The 18,440-nt window shown below is 41.3% G+C and overlaps 1 protein-coding gene across 7 annotated transcripts in view; it reads right to left on the bottom strand.

Moving 5' to 3' along the window:
* The window catches only part of LOC119659248 (extracellular sulfatase SULF-1 homolog), a 334,413-nt gene that overhangs the window by 237,395 nt on the left and 78,578 nt on the right, over nt 1-18,440 (bottom strand). For 5 of the 7 annotated variants that reach the window (XM_038067232.1, XM_038067230.1, XM_038067227.1 and 2 more), the window contains one exon: nt 7,368-7,434. The exons of 1 other annotated variant lie outside the window; for it this stretch is intronic. The gene's annotated coding sequence lies outside the window, so the exon portion shown is untranslated. The remainder of the gene's footprint in view (nt 1-7,367; nt 7,435-18,440) is intronic. One more of the 7 variants, XM_038067229.1, reaches the window with a different exon arrangement.

Below are 18,440 nucleotides of genomic sequence, written 5' to 3' on the forward strand. Positions count from 1 at the left end.
AGATTGAGATGGACCCTCGAGACATAGCTAAAACCGCGTTTACTGTAGAAGGTGGACACTATGAATTCATCCGCATGCCTTTTGGGCTGAAAAACGCCCCCGCTACCTTCCAAAGGGTCATGGATAATATATTAAAAGATATCCAGGGAACCTCATGTCTTGTCTACCTCGACGATATTATCGTCTTTTCTACGTCGTTACAGGAACATATTGAAAACCTCAGAAAAGTGTTTGACAAACTAAGAGCAGCAAATTTCAAAATTCAACTGGACAAATCCGAATTTCTAAAGAAAGAAGTCAGTTTCTTAGGTCACATTATTACAAGCCAAGGTGTTAGACCAAACCCCGACAAAATTGATGCTATTAGAAAATATCCTACCCCCAAAACCAAAAAAGAAATCAAGGCATTCTTAGGACTTCTCGGATATTACCGAAAGTTCATAAAAGATTTCGCTAAATTAACAAAACCTCTCACCGAATGTTTGAAAAAGGATAGAACCATTGACTTAAACCAAAACTATGTCAGAACATTCGAGTTTTGCAAACAGCTTCTCACCAACGAACCGATATTACAGTACCCAGACTTTTCCAGGCCATTTGTATTGACCACTGATGCAAGTAATTTTGCTATTGGGGCTGTGCTGTCACAGGGACCTATTGGTACAGATAGACCAGTATGCTACGCAAGTAGAACCCTAACCGATACAGAAATAAATTATTCTACGTCGGAAAAAGAGCTTCTAGCAATAGTTTGGGCAACAAAATATTTCCGCCCATACCTATTTGGTCGTAAGTTTCAAATAGTAACGGATCATCAACCACTTCTATGGCTCATGAGTCTAAAAGATCCTAACTCGAAGCTTATACGATGGCGACTTAAGCTAGAAGAATTCGACTACCAAGTGATACATAAAAAAGGGAAGCTAAACGCCAATGCCGACGCTCTTAGCCGAATAAAACTGGCAAAAGACACCACTCCCAGCACTGAAATTAACCTGCATACCCTAGCAAATCCCGATAGTGGAGACGCAAGCTCCACATGCGCAACCATTCATTCAGCTCCAGAAAACCTCGACGACCACATATACATTTCAGAACGTCCATTGAATGAATTTAATATTCAATTAATCCTGCAAACCCACAATGGACCCCCTTCTAATTCCATCGAAATCTTGTTCAAAAATAAACAACGACGCACCATTAAGATGAATTGTTTCACATTAGAAAACATAACAGAACTATTTAAAAAATTCTTAGCACCCAATAAAATCAATGCCATATTCACAGATGACGAAACATTTAAAACACTGCAAGAAGCATACTCTAAATTCTTTTCCAGAAGCAAGATTTTCAAGCTACTCCGATGTACGACAATACTGACTGACGTAAGAGAAAACGACCAACAAGACAGAGTAATTAACGAATATCACAATAAAAACAACCATAGGGGAATCAACGAAACAATAGCTCACCTCAAAAGAACCTATTACTTTCCATTCATGAAATCAAAAATAACCCAAACAATAAACAACTGCCAAGTGTGTCAAACATTAAAATACGACAGAAATCCTCCAAAAATCAGATTTGAAAAACCCCCGACACCTTGTAAACCCTTAGATATAGTTCATATCGACGTTTATGCTATAAACCATAAAAAAATTCTCACCATAACTGACAAATTCTCAAAATTCATCGCAGCCTACACACTAGTTGCCCAAAACAGCCTCACGATAATCAAGTCCATAAGACACTTTATAAGCCTTCACGGCATTCCAAAAACGCTAGTAGCAGATCAAGGAATTGAATTTACAGCTAATCTTTTCAAGGATTTCTGTTCCCAATATGACATTCAACTGCATCTCACGTCATTCGCCCAGAGCACTAGTAATGCCCCTGTGGAAAGATCACATTCAACCCTCACGGAAATATACCGAATTATCTACAATAAAGTAACAAACAAAGACCATGACGATATCCTGAATGAGGCTGTGATAACGTACAATAACGCCATTCATTCGGCAACCGGCCACACTCCTTACGAATTATTCACGGGACAAACACACAAGTTCCTCGAGACTGTCAAATTCAATAACGAGCACGAATTCTTACAAAAACTCAATGAATTCCGTCAACTAATTTACCCAACTATCAAGGATAAACTTCAACAAGCCGTAGAGAAAAATATAGACAAACTAAATCAAAAACGAGAACCCCCCGCACCTTTCGATGAACACGAAATTGTTTTCCGTAAAGAAAACAGAAGAAACAAATTAACTCCCCGATTCAGTAAACAAATAGTAAAAAATAATAATAGAGTAACAATTATCACCCATAAAAATAAGAAAATACACAAATCTAAATTGAAGAAAAAACGCAAATTTCAGGCTGACAATGACGCTAGGACAGAAACTAGAAATTCACGACCTACAGAACAACCAGGGACTTCTACCACTACAACTGGGGAACGCGAGAAATAAGATTGGACATAACAACTTTATACACATCATAAACCTTCAATCTTACACAATCACCGTAGAAAAAATACGACATTCACTTAATGAACTTGGCAGCATTCATGAACTTGATAATACTTTAGCTACGACAAATCTTAAACTCAATGAACTACAATTAAAACTGAACTCCCTCTTACCAAAAAGAAGGAATAAACGAGGACTTATAAACGGACTAGGGACAGCTATAAAATTCCTTACTGGTAACATGGATGCTAACGATGCTATTAGGTTAAACGAACAGATTGAAAATGTGATCGCCACACAGTCGAAAACCAAAGACGCAATTGATCGTCAAACTTTACTTAATAATAAAATGATACAAAGATTCGAAAACATAACCAATCATATAAATTCACAACAGAAAATAATATCGAACTATTTGAAACTCAACGAGAACACAATTAATAACCAAATAAGAAGAGAACACGAACTCCTTCAAAACATACAATTTTTAAACCAACTAAATTATCACATCGATATTTTACACGACCACTTATCCGACATCGCAGAAGCGATTATACTTGCAAAATTGAACATAATTTCAAAACAAATCCTTACTTCTGACGAACTTTCCGAAATTCATGATACTTTATTAAAACAAAAAATCCCAATAGAATCAGTAGAATCTTTATATGAATTTTTGAACCTCCAAGCTTACATAAATGGCACTAACATCATATTCAATGTACAAATACCCACCTTCCGGAGTGAAAATTATTCCTTTTTTCACCTTATTCCTGTCCCTACATCAAACCACCTAAAAATTATAACAAAGCCCTATGTAATCCTACACCCTAACGATATCCAACTTTTCGACGAGAGATGTCCCAAAATTGGAAACACCTTCTACTGCCTAAAACCTCCGTACCAAGGAAATAAGGAAACTTCTCAATGCATCAGTGACCTAATCCAAAACAAACCCTCAAACTGTGAATTCATCGAGGGAAATGGAGGAACGGAGATTTTTCAACCTGAAGATAACTACATTCTTATCACCAATAGCCCTGGAATCCCAATCGAATCCTCATGTCCATTCGCCCCGAAAAATGTGTCAGGTACCATACTTATACACTTCGAAGGCTGCAACATCCGAGTAAACGGAGTCACCTACGAGGGTCAACCAAAGAAGTTCTGGGATGATACAACTGTGCATATAACATCCTTCGGTAAAACGAAACCTACATCAGTTGGACACAACTTCACAATCAAATCATTGCCAATATACAAATTCCCAAACCTGACAACCATCGAACTCCTACAAAGTGCGACAAACAAGAAGCATATACTCACCTTCGTGCTCTTAGGCTCCCAGGGATTCATCATCTGTGTAGTCATAATATACATTATCTACAAGCCCCGGGGATCCATCTTCAACATCCAACAATCCGCTCCAGCAACAGCAACCACTAAAGCACAGTTCCTGTTCCCGACGCTCTATTCCAAGGGGGGAGGAGTTACGTCAACGACCCCATCATAACCACCCGATACCAACACATGCCATGCTAACTCATCAGATTGCCACACATGCCATGCACTCTACTTTTTGCTAAATACATATAATATGTCAACGCACTCCACGCACATGCACCTGAGTAAGCATTATTGTAACATTATAAATGATGCACTCAATTAAAGTAAATTCAGTTATTTGTATTGTATTGCATTGAATTGACGTAAATAAACGTCTTGAGTAAAACCATTTGTTTTTTTATTTTTATTATTTATGGAACAAGTTCCATAACTCGCGCGATTTTTGAAGAGGTAGAGCGTCAGCCTATCAATCATTAAAACTTTTAACCTCCGTATTCCTTCAGTTAGGACCGATTAACATGAAATTTTGAGTGGGAGTGGAGGGTGGCATAGAAAACAAACGTTATATAGTGCCGATGTGCGGGTAAGCAGATAGTAAGAACTTTAACCTATGGTGAGGCGTTTCGAGCAGTTTTCGTAAGCGGATTCAACAATTTATCTGAGAAAACCAACTTTTATTTTTATTGGTTTTTATATCAAAAATTCAAGTAATATCATTATTTTGATCACAGATTCGTTATTATTTATCCCATTGACTTCTATCATACCTCATGTTAAAGGTCATCTCAAGCGCTTTAAAAGATCTTTAGATAAATTTCCACTGAAAGTTACTGATTTAACATTTTTTGACCTTGAAAGTGTTTTTTTTAGACATTACGAATTTACGTTTGACGATCGTTAACTCAGTCGATAATGCACGCACAAAAAATGAAGAGATTCATTCTTTTTATTATTAAATGTGCTTTGTGTCCGCTTATCGTTTCTACATAAAATGCATGGTTTTCGAGTTACTTGTGTAAAAAACATGCTTTTTTTTCGAAGAAAAACATGTTCAACATGAATAACTCGAAAACAACTACTTGTACGGAAAATTTTCATAAAACATTTTCTTCCATACAATTGACCAATTAATCGATTTCTGCATTTATTTAAAAAAAAATGGCCACCCTGTAGAGGGGGCGGGGGGTGCCACGATCCTCCGGGAGTGGGAGGCGCCCATCGGAACTATATAAATTTTGTTTCTTATGCCCTCCTCCGGGGGTTGGAGGCGTCCATCGAAACTCCATAACTTTTGTTTCTTATACTCCCCTCTACTCCCACCCCAAATTTCATGTTAATCGGTTTCGACTGAAAGAATTCCAAGGTCGCAGACGATTTTCAGCTTCAATGACTGAACTATATCGTTGCTCTAAGTCTCCCCCATCCCACTGCCGCCAATGAGATTTGAACCGCGACCTTCCGTACAACAGCCTTGTGCTCCGGACACTAGACACACACAATATACTATTATTAACTTCATTTAAACAGATTTTGGTTTGGAGGGTATTTCGGAGCCTAGCTAGGCATAGTCTGAGCTTAGTGACTTTTTTTTAGATTTTTCGATCGGGGTAGCTGCCAAAAATTGCATCCTTGAAGGAATTGAGAAATGCACACATGGAAATCCTCCCCTTTAGCTTCACATAGAACGCTGTAACTCACTGGCGTTCACAGTTCCCACTTTTCCACCAAATTTGGTATCAATCGGTGCAACCATTTCTGAGAAAAGTGCGTATTACTGACAGACAGACAGACCACGCAAACGAAGCAATATGGGAGATCAACTCTTGTTCGAAATATTCCGGCCTATCACTTGCTCTACATAAAATACGAGTCACAAACTGGCTGTTGGATATATCACCACTTAACAGTTCTTAAGTGAACAGCCCGATAACAAGAACTGTGGAACTGCTGACGCAATACACGCTGCGTGGTTACTCATGGAGAAACACCGTGAGAAGCATCGCCATCTTTACATTGCATTTCTGGATCTAGAGAAAGCGTTTGACCGTATGCCACACGAACTCATCTGGTATGCTTTACGACAACACTTAGTGCCAGAAGAACTCGTGCGCTGGGTTCAATCGCTCTACCACGATCTGAAAAGTAAAGTTCGAAGTGGTGCGGGTGTATCAAAACCGCTTCGTGTCTCTATTGGTGTTCATCAAGGAAGCGCCCTCTCACTACTCCTCATTGTTCTTGTTATGGACACCGTCACACAGGACATCTAACGTCCAGCGCCCTATACAGCTTTATGCAAATGATGTTTTCCTAGCATCTAATAGCAAAAATGATCTCGAGCAACTTGTCCAAAAATGGAATGATCGCCTTATGCAACACGGTCTCAGATTGAATCTGAATAAAATTGAATTTTTGGTGACCATCGGTGGCAGTGACCCGCCCACAACTGAGCAATTTAAATACTTCGGGTGAACGCTATCAGCCAATGGAGAACTGCGTATGAAATTGCTTCATGCATTAATGCAGCCTTGATGAAGCGGTGTTCCACAACTGTCTAAACTGTCTAAAATTTACCGCAATATCGTCCGTTCTGTCGCCTTCTATGGTTCTGAATGTTGGCCGACTATAAAAGACAGTGAGCGGCGTCTTGCGGTAATGGAGACGAATTGGACTAGTGGCGTGACACGTTATGATCACATCCGAAGTGAGGATATCCCCGATCGATATGGAGTTACACCGATCGTCTTCGATGGTGTGGTCACGTAATTCGCGCCAACAATCGAAGTCGATGGTAAAAGATCAGAAGGCCGGCGGAAACAACGATGACTTGATAGTTAATGGGATTTAAAGGCCTAGAGATTGCATCCAGATCAGGCATTTGATAGGGTCAAATATCGAGAGCGATCATGACGAGCCGACCCTGCTTGTGAACGGGACAAAGGCTGAAGAAAAAGGAGAAGAAGCAAAGCATTTTTCATTAATGCCCAAAAAGAACCCATCAGCATGTAGGGAAAGCCGTTGCAGTTGTTAGGGTTGGATGAAGTAGTATAATAGTTGGAACAATAGAATTTGGATTGAAAATCGCTCTGTTTTTGGTCGATCACACTTTCATGATATTCCTTCATATTTTTGAGGAAAAGTCTCACTGTCTTGAAGTTATAGTTTCATTTCCTGTTGCAAATCAAAAGAAGTTTAGAACAGAATTCTATTAACAGACCCTCAAATCTGGGAGCTCTGCTCCGTTTGAAAGGATCTTTGATCTGACTTTTGTTTGTTGTAGTTGTATCGTTCCGCTTTTGTAGGACGTGTTATTGTAGTCCAAGTTTATATACTAGTATATCCATATATTTTTTGCATTTCTTGTCGTTGGAAAACATCAGAAGAAATTAGAAGACACCGGGGGCCTCTTTTCCAAGAAGTGATTACAACTACTACTAAATTCATGACAGACGTTTCAGTTCTAATTTGTGCACAATGTATGAGCCTTGTGTGACCTCTCTTTTATTTAATAACTTAAGCTCTTCAATATTCTATGTTATAACTTACTTGTACAATATCCCAAATTATTTACCAGCGATCGATTTAACAGCACAAATTGAGTGAGTATTTTCAGCTGAAAAAAATAATGCATAACATTAGATTAAAAATTTCCAGAGCGAGATGAAAACAAACTGAAAACAAAAAGTAAAATGCCATAACTTTCAATCTGCTTTCAAAGAAAGACAAAGAAAAGAGGTGTTACTTTAAAATGTATGTAAGCAACTTGATGCATTTACTCCTGTCACACATTTGCCCTGGAACAAAGGTGTCCGCAAGTCGTAGCTAGATGTTATGTGTGGTGTAGTAGCGGAGCCAAGAAAAAAGAAATAGAAGCATCACGACCAGAGGTACTCCTTTCCGCCGATAGTAGCCGAAAGTCTTCTTTAAGAAAATCGAACCAGCAGCGCGAGGTGTAACTTGGGTCGAGAAGTGGTAAGAAAAACACGCTCTGCCAGATAGTGCATAGCATCCAGGATATGAAAGCAGTTGTTCCCTATCTCAAACCACTGACGACTCATGAACTATTAGATTATCATTGTCTTGTGGATAATGAGGAGGTGAAGAAAACCATTAGTCTAAAGCCTGCGCTAAAGCCTGCGAACATCGTAGGCGGGAAGCCATTAAATAGGCAACTTACGGGGATAGTACAATGGGCCTAATAATGGCCTGAGTGCTCGGAGCTGCGGCTCCCCCCAGTTAACAAAACTAAACTAAACTAAAACTACCCTGTTGTAGTCGATTCCCCAGTTAGGAGTCAAATCTAACAGCTCCAGAGGGCAAAGGATGGCCATAGTTAACGTTACCGAGAAAGCAGCAAAGCAACATTTTATGGTGAGAAAATATAGATCAGGTGGATCAACCCCAGGATACAGGGAAGGCCCTTCCAACTTGAATTTTCAAACGCCCTAATTATGGGCATACTAATGGGTATATAGGAGTACAAAGCTAATACTTACACTATCGTAATGTTCCAACACATTTGGTCCTGATGCCATCCGGGTTCGAGGTACCCTTAACTTACAAGTACGGGGTTATAACTGGCCAGATGTATTTCTTTCTGGATTCCTGGATAACTTTTTTTGCATTTATTTGCATTTACCTTACACTGAAAGATCCTAAGCATGCTTTTTGGGAAAGCTAGGCGTGTTGGAGGATGAAATTGGAAAAATGGAAGGGAGAGTTCTATTGAAAAAATAGTGGTTCCCTTTCTATTAGTGTCAGGGAAGTTTTCCTCTGTTAGGAGTGACACCATGGAAGAAGCGTTGCGAAAGGTGTGGCAGGTATAAATCCAACTAAAACGGAGCTGATGCTATTTACCACCAAGACAAGGGTACCCGTTTCCACTTACCGTGGGTTAATGAACAAAGAATGGTTATTTCCTCCAATGTAAAGCATCTGGGTATAACCCTAGATCCAAAGGTATATTGGAGATTGAACTGAGTTTTAAGAAAGCCTGTATAGCCTTCTATCTTCTACCTTCGCAAGGAAATGGGGTCTTCGCTCGATGTTACTTCTCTGGAAGTACACAACCGTGGTACTATTGTGTGGTGGCAAGCGCTAAGCAAAAACTAGAATAGAACTTAACCTAATATTAGGGCAGAGTGGAATACCGGCGGCGTGTTGCAAGGCTATGACACAGTATTCACGACTCAAAGATGCCTGTGGAGTTAAGGCAGAGTTTTCTTGAATACAAACATTATAGTCGAGTCGCATGGTTCCCTAGGATTCGCGAATGTATTCCAAGCGGAAAAACTGGCGAAACTGGAAGCCTGTCAATGGCTGGAGCATGATCTAAATCTCAAGCGTAATATAGTCCTTCTGACCGATAGCTAAGTGGCCATTAAGTCCTTGTACTCAACGGCGACATCTTCCAGGCTGGTGGGGCGGTGTAGGAATGTGCTGAACAGTCTGTGGGGGACGTTCAAGGTCACCCTCCTATGGATTCCAGGTCGTAGGAACATAGAGAGGAATGAGCGGGCTGACGGACTGGCCAGGTAGGGCTCTGCTCTTGACAGTCCCCCCGGTAGGCACAGTCCGTACACCGCTGGCGACTGTTGAGGATAGAACGGCACTTGTACTTAGCAGCCTTGGACCTCAAATGGCAAATGCTCGCCTACTGTGCCAAGTTAAGGAGGATTTGCAGCAAAATGGCACACACTCGGAGCGATGACTGATACCTATCTACCTATCTACCTACTACGACATTTTTTAGTGCGTACACATACACACATGTCGGGAGCAAATTACTCCCTTATTCTGTATAGTTGCTACAATTTACTGAGAAATGGAGTAATCATGATAAAAATTCGTTTTAGTATGGGAGCCACGATTTTTCGATAAAAAAACAACTAGAAGAACTTGTAAAGTTCTCATTGAAGGAAAATATCCCAGCTCTTAATAGTTTTTATCATATGACCTCCAGGGCGGAACTTACTGTCTTAAATAGCCACAGCATTCCGAAACCCTGGCTGCGGCAGCACTATCTTTGATGTAACGTTCGCTATCAGAAAGCACAAGAATGAAAAATCGGGTCCTAGGTAGGTAGGGGACAAGATCTGGACGTAAATGAAAAGAGCCATCCGTAGATCACCAATGGACTTAAGGGTGAAACATATTACAGCAGTTTGCGACATCTCACCGTTCAAAAGAAGACCCCCTCCTATCAAGGAAATTGCGGGCAGCTGAAAATGCTCACCTAAGAAAAAAGTTGCCCCTGACTTCTCCGGATTGCTCAGTGCGTGGAAAACCGTACCGAGATGGATGATGTCCAAAATATAGAGCCGCGAAGAAGTAACTTCAACATTGGATCTACTAGTTTCCAGCCTTCTTATTTGTCCAAGCATAAGTGCCATAAATGCCGCTTACCTCGTTTATAGTTTTCAGATTGGATTTGTAGTGTATTTGAAATTATTAAGACTTGCTCGCTAGTGGTATTTATACCGAGATATCGGTATTTGCAAGCTTATTGAATATCACTAACAAATAGAAAATAGGCAAGTCTTAATTATTTCAAGTAATTTAATGGCTAGAAATACCGGGAAATTACCCTTAGATGTCTGTGAAGCAAAGAAAGCAAAAGTGCGAATTCGCCCAGAAGCAATTGTGATCTCCAGGAAAGGAAATCCCTGCTGTGCGGATTACTGCTATATTGCCGGAAGTGCTGAATGCCCGGAATTTAGGAAATTGCTGATTTTAATGAGAAAATAAGGTTTATTCAAATAAACCTCAATCATTGCAGGGTCGCTCAGGATTTATTCGAGAAGACCAGCTACGAACCTGAGGTGAAAATTGCCATTATTAGCGAACCGTATAGAAACCGCCACGTATGGGTTACAGATTCGACTGGGTATATGTGTACAGCTATTACGCCTGTTACGCAAGTCTGACCCTGTCCAAATTCGAGGAAATGCTTGACAGCCGCGACGCAAGGGGTCGCAGTCCAAGATTGCCGTAGTCTATTAGACGCTTTTGCAAATTTGGATATAATTCTGCCCAACGAAGGTTACGTTAACATCTTTCAGAAAGGGGGATCAGCCTCAATCGTAGACCTAACCATTGTCAGACCTGCACTGGCGCGTGGTATGTCCCGGTGCGTCAGCAACGACTACACCCACAGTGATCCCCAGGCAATGTTCTATGAGCTATGGCTGGATCCACAGGGCAGAGGACCATCATGCCCAAAACCGAGAAAGATGTCAGGCTAGTCCGCGAAAACTCTGGATGAGCAGACCTTCATAGAGGTGTGATTAGCCCAACCTAATAAAGCAGGCGCCTCCACGGAAAAAACGGTCCATGTTGCCCAATGCAACGCCAAAACATGTGACGCGTCTATGCCTAGGAGGTGCTCATTCCCCAGTAGAAGACAAAGCTACTAGTGGAATACTGAACTGGCCAACCTTCGATCAGCCTGCCACTGAACCAGAAGAGCGTTTCATAAGGGGGTAGGATGCTTTAAGGAGATCTTTTCGGAAGTGGACATAAACCCGTGGGAGAGCGCCTATAGAATCGTGATGGGGCGATTCAGAGGCCATTCACCTCCGAAGATCACGTGCTCTTCCCTCATGTTAAAAATCACCCAGAAGTAATTCTCACAGCAGAGGAGGGCACTGAGAGCTTCCAGCGACCTCTGAATGTGACGGCAATACCGCTAGTCAATGTCGAGCTGCTGGAGATCTGCGGTATAATAGGAGATAACAAAGCTCCCAGTCTAGATGGCATACGAAATAGGGCCCTTAAGCTTGCCGTGAAATCCTATCCGAACATGATCGCTGAGTTTTTCGAAGCACCCATGTCCGAGGGGATATTTCCCGCATCATGGAAGTGGCGGAAATTAGTACTACTGCCTAAGACTGGTAAACCTCCAGGGTAGCTAACTTTCTACAGACTTATACGCCTTTTGGAGACTCTAGGAAAAATGCTAGAGCGGGTAATCTATAATAGATGACTCCAGGTTGTTGAGAGCCAGGGAGGCTTCTCAGGTCGCCAGTATGGGTTCCGTAAAACCAGATCAACCATTGATGCCATCAAACTAATTATTGGTTTGGCCGAAGATGTAATTCACGGAAAGGGTAGTACTAGCAAATATTGCGTGGTGGTGACCCTGGACGTGAGAAATGCATTCAGTTTGGCCAGTTGGAACCTATCTCGCAGCTATTGTCGACAGCTACTTACAGGAACGGAGGTTTTGGTATGACACTGATGATGGACTCCAGAAGTTCGTTGTCTCTGCGCGTGTCCCACAGGGTTCCGTACTGGGCCCACTGGTGTGGAACATCATGTACAACGGCGTTCTTAAGCTTCCGGTTCTGACGATATAGCGCTCGTTGCAGTCGCAAAGGATTTTGAAGATGCTGAGTTATACTGATGCGCTGTTAAAAGCTAGCTAGAGAGTTGTGGTCTGACACTTGCAGAGGAAAAAACGGAAGTGGTCTTCATCACCAAGCGCCGTAAAATAAATTAGGCCCGTATGCAAATTGGGAATCATATCATCACATTTAAGCTTACCATCAAATATTTTTTAGTGATGATAGACGGGGAGCTCAGCTATAAGCAACACGGGTAGTATGGTAATGACAAAGCATCCACCGCAATTGTGGCCCTGGCAAGGGTTATGTCGAATGTGTTAAGGCCACGGTATGTTTCCAGGTTGCTTATAGTTAGGGTAGTGTGTTTGATCCTGCTCTATGCAGTTTAGGGAAATGCCTCGCAGGCCACATTTAACGCTAACAAACTGAGTGTAGGTTACAGCAGAACTGCCTTAAGGGTGTGCTCTGTATTCAGGACTATCTCAGATGATGCAGCATTCGATATCTCGAGAATGATACCCATTGACATCTTGCCTAATGAAATGACGAACATATACAATGCGAAGTCTATCGAAGTCTATCGAAGTCTATCTCTCCTTTATCGCAGATGAAGAACGCCCGAAGGGAGAGATCTCTAAATAGATGGCAAGGGCGTCGGGAACGTTCGGGAAAGGGTCGGTGGACAAACAGGCTCATCCCTGCTATTAAGGTGTGGTTGAAGAGACGGCACGACAAGATTAATTATACTCTTACCCAGTTTCTCAGGGGGCATGGAGAATGGCATTAGTATCTGTACAAGTTTAAAGTAGATACCTCACCCGATTGCCGAAATTGCAATGAAGTCCCAAAGACCCACAGCACATATTTTTCCACTGTACAAGATTTGTGGAAGAAAAAAGAACCTAGAAGAGACTCAAGGAGAGGTGCTCGTACCAGAAAATCTGGTGCCAAGAATACTTATATGTAAAGAAGACTGGGATGCGTTCAACTTCATTGTCAGATCTATCCAAAGCAAACTGCGAAAGGCAGAGGAGGCGAGAAAAAGGCGGTTACGTACGTCGCGTAGAGACGAAAGGTGACCAAGCCAAATGAGCTGACTACGCCTTCTGATTAAATATCTTATGATGGTTCCACGGGGCTTGGGGGGAGTGGAGAGTGATTTTAGTGGGCAAGAATCCCACACGCTGGCATGTAAAAGCCAGTGTCTCATGAGAGGACTCAGACATTTCTCTGACTAATGTTTTTCTAATATGTGAGACAGTCACAGACATTTGTCTCGTACAGAGACAGATTTTGCCTGTCTTAGACATTTGTCTGACACAGCCGCAGACATTTGTCTGTCTGATGTCTAACGCTGACTCAGACATTCTTCTGACCAATGTCTGTCTGATGTGTGAGACCGGCGTAGACATTAGCCCGATGCAGAAAAAGATTTTGTCTGAAACAGACACAGAGGTTTGCCTGAAAGAGTCATTTATACAGGACAGACATGACACTAACACGTACATTTGTTCGTCTGATGTCTGAAATTAGTCACCGACATTTGTCTGTCTGTTTTTTTAGCCAGCCGGAGACGTTTACCTAGGCCAGAAATAAGTTAATAATAGTGTTTTCAGCATGTATACCCTGCAAATACACTAGACAATACTCTGTCATATCGTTCCCAGTGGGCACTCCTTTAGATGTACCGTCAAACCCATCAAAGATGAGATTGATTATAATTTCATCCAACGACTCAATGAACACGGGTATTTTCGGTTTTATTTATTTATTAATTTTCTTGCTCGTTATGTTTCTCTCTCACCCGGATTTTTTATAAAATTAGCCATCCGGTATAAAATCCTCAAGGATCCTTTCAATAAATTGCAAAATTAATCACAGATTCTAGGGAAAACTTCAATTCCAACCAAATATTTAATTAATTACAATTATTACATGTGCAAATATTATTAATTAATTCTAATTATTGCATCTTCATTATTCAATTGCATACAAACAAGTTCTAATTTTCAGGCATCCTACATTGATTATTGACTTTTCAGGACGCACCGCGATGGATACCAATCCAATTTTGTATCTATGGCAACGGTATTCCATTGTTATCATAATTTTAATAGATATGAAACATATAACTATTTTAATCACTTTTCGTGCCACTGCATATATACTTATTCGATTCCCTCATTTCAAATCATTCCCATTTTGCTGACATGATATTGCATATACGCGAGAAAGTAAAGTGTGGAAAAGGTTAATGCATGAATAACTGCAAATCTCAGCATTGCCATGGAATTTGTTTATCACTGCTGCCAATTCTGATAAAAAGCAGCTTCTGTGCATTATTTATTTATTTAGATGCGAATCGATGCGAGCACCGTTTCAAATGATAAATAAATCTTTTCAGTGCTCGCCGGAATACTCATTTCGATATTATCCATCCGCGTATTTCACAGTTCAATACAAATCACAAGACCATATCCCACATGCTGAATTTTACGTACAATTCACAATTTATTCAATTCAATGCTGGAATTATTCCACGTCCCTCATTTATTGCTAGACCGTGTCATACATATATCTGTAAGAACATACGAGCGTATGCTAATCATGAATTCAGGATTGGTACCCTCCATTCGTAATAAAATCAAATAGGTGAAAAACCGTCCAAGACGGGCTAAAATACGAGTGAGTAGATGTGTTACGAAATTTGGGACAGACACTCTCTATGTATGGCTGTGAAATGCTCACGTACTAATAGTTGTGAAAATGCGCATTTATTTAGTGTAAACAATACGCCCGACGGTGGAAAACGGATTTACGTAAATATCTCAGAAGTTATCTGATTGAATAAATATCACGCAGACTTGTCTGCGGACAAAACGTTACTTTGTTAGGTGTGAACTTTGACGATTTATTCGACCTTATTTGTGGAGGCTATTGAACCCAGGTGTCAAGGACTTTCAGAGACTCCCAGACATATGAGCAATACATTGTAATTGATAGTAAACAACCTTTTCGTGGCAGCAGCATTTTTTTGGTCAATGGTCAAAAACCCGACAGAATTCATTAGTGGCAAATAAAGAAATATAAAAGTAATAATAGTAATAAATGTTTTATCGCTTCATAAGATACTTTTAACTTAAATTATTGTGCTTAAAACTATCATAATTATACATTTTATATTATATATTTTTTTTATTTTTTTTACAATAACATCCATAGTTAGAAAAGGTAATAATAACAGTTGTAATATTTACAAAGAAACAAAGAATAATAACGTATGTATGTATAAGTTACTATACAACTGGAGGCAAAATCAGCACCCGTTCAATATGTACATATTTACCAAGCCCCACCAAAAAACAAATAGCAGAACTGAGCACGGCCACCGCTAACCGGCATCCCGCAGCCACCAGTACCAGGAGTTCTCTTTTTCATCCCGCTTAATATCAATTGCTCTCGCTCTGGAGTATCTCCAGTCGAATCCCGGAGCCCCCACTGTCAAATTCGGGGGGTATTCTATCCTTTTGTCCGTGGCCCGTCTATGTATATGATACATAACCGGACCACCGGCAGAATCAAGAATTAGACCATTCCTGTCAAGATACACGAACGCTTCGGGAGGAATGAAGCCTGTCGTGAGAGTTTTCTCGAAATACCCATCATTTGGGTAGAACGGCTGGGAAACCGAAGGGTTCTAACCATGCGAAGCAGATCGCACTATATGATTCCGAATCAATCTGACGATAATTGTGTTGATTCTTGGCACAGCAGGAGCTGCATACATCACTTCATTAGTTACATAGTGCTCATAGTTTGACGAAGCAGTCCTATTAAGCCCCGTGCAAGCACGCAGACATTTCCTTTCAAAGATCCTTATTTTCTCCATTTGGCTAGCACTCAAATTAAACCAGATAGCACACCCGTAGGTGAGCACCGGTCTAACCAAAGTAAGATAACCAATAATCTTAACCTTCCGGCTAAGATGTGGAGCATAAAAGAGTCTTCGAAGAGACATGAATGCCTTGCGAGCGCTTTCTAGCGCGATTTTAACGTGCTCGTTAAATTGGAGACGCTCGTCAAGACGCACCCCCAGGTATCTAACGCACTTCTTATGAGGAATGCGGTCAGTACTATCCTCGTTCGCGACAATGTGGAAATCTCTCCAATTCCTTTTCAAGTTCCTACTGGCATACGCCAAGGAATTTTGAAACAGAATCGATTCACACTTTTGCGCATTGATTTTCATCCACCAACTGTTCGTGAAGAACTTAATATCATTGAACATCTTCTGAAGTTCAACTTGCACCTCAGTTACCTTTTTGTGTGCCGTGTAGGCTATCACATCGTCAGCAAAGGCAACCAAAAATTGATTAAAATCGAAAGAGTTGAGTAATTCGCCGGCAAATACCGCAAAAAGTGTAGGCGCAGTCACTGTCCCTTGCTGTAATCCATTCAGAACATGAAATTCTCTGCTAGTAGTGAGATTTTCGTCCGTAATGACAAAGCACTTGCCATACAGCATACTACACATCATCGCTACGAGGTGGCTGGGAAACTCATTCTTCAGGAGTCTGAAAATCAGCCCATCCAACCAGACGGTATCAAAGGCTTTCTCCATGTCTATAAGGCAAGCGCCTACGCACTCACTCACTCGAGACGATTGGTGCCGAAGGGACGGTACCGTTCAACGCCGCTGACACCTTCGTTCTTTGGGCCGATCTCGGTACCTGCTGCCTTGTGACCTTAACATTGCGGTATGCAGGACATCCACGGTACGAAGCCGGCTGCCCTCCGCTTCCGCAGTTGACACAGAAAGTTTTTTCCTTGCCATCTGCTTCAGTCAGCCAACATTCGGCTGCACTATGGTCTTTCCCGCACTTTACACATCGTAAGGTCATTTGACAGTTCACTGCCGAGTGACCATAGCGCTGGCATCTTCGACACTTGACTATTTCGCCCCTTAGCAGGCGCTTAAAACGAATGGCCTGGTAATTAAGCGACCTGATGCCGATCAGATCGCTTCCCCGGCTCTCCGGGCTTATCTGCGCGAGGAAGTGCGGCAGGATTCGTTTTTCCAAAACGGATCTCCTCGTACTAAAGCATGACACTGAGAGGAACTTGACCCCAGTTCCCGTCTCCCGGAGCATTGTGAGCACCTCATCGGGCTCTTCCTCCGCATCCAAGCCTTTCAGAAGGAAGGTTTGCACCTTCTCTTCCTTTGGAGTATAGGTGAAGTGAGGAGCCTTCACTCGCTCGAGGACCTCCCATGTTCTTTTGTAATCTGCAATTTTGTTACATTTGACTTGGACTCTTTCGGCCCCCGTCTTTTTAATAACAAAATTCGAGAGCCCCGCGCTCCCATTAAGTAGAGTGGCTAAATCTCTACCACCTAATTCATAAACATTAATGGGGGGCACCCTTTCCCCCTTTTCTTTATTTCGGGTGCTAATTGTATCCCCAGTCGGACCATTTTTTAAATTTTCACTCGTGCTTACATTATTTAACATTTTTTCTTGAATTTTGTTTTTGTTCTTTAATTTTTTAGAAACATAGAGCAAAAACTCACCCAATTTTCCATCTTCACTACCACAACTTGCCTGGTTAGCACCCTCTTCTGGGACATTTCCATCGCCACCGTTGTCGCTGACTCTCGTATCGTCAGCTTTACTGTTCTCTATGTCCTCCATGCGGACAGATTCGCTGCCGAAAACTTGTTCGCCCTCAAGGCAGCCCGGTTCCTCCATGACTGCAAAAGTAGTCGAAGAAAGCTTCACTTTTATCCTGGCTACCTTTTTAGACGGCGGGCCCGCCACCCCAGCCATTAGCTGCTCCGTAAGCTTTCCATTTTTTTTATCAATATTGTCATTTGATTTTTCAAATCTTCGAGTGTCTTCGCCAGCTCGCCATTTCTTCTTTCAAGATTGGCTATCCTCACTTTGGCTATTTTCAAGTCTGGATCCTCCTCGTTGCGGACTCCACGACCGATCCGAGTGCCCCTAGGCCCTATGGTGGGGGGCCGGTCTGGTCCGCCACCCTTCGGCGGCTCGCCGTTCATTCCCGCCAAGCAAAAAAAACGAATTTTTCCTCAAAACTTTTTAAGGAAAAAGTAACTTAGATAACAAATCAAAAGTAAATTAGTTTCAATTAAGTTTTAAATTATATATTATTAATTAAGTAATATAAACATCTTTTTATATTCTTGATAAAAGTTAATTTAATTTCAATTTTAAATTATTTTTGTTAATAATATTAATTTGTAGACACGTCCGTT

This window comes from Hermetia illucens, chromosome 6 (genome assembly GCF_905115235.1).
Source record: "Hermetia illucens chromosome 6, iHerIll2.2.curated.20191125, whole genome shotgun sequence".
Classification (NCBI taxonomy): Eukaryota; Metazoa; Arthropoda; class Insecta; order Diptera; family Stratiomyidae; genus Hermetia; species Hermetia illucens.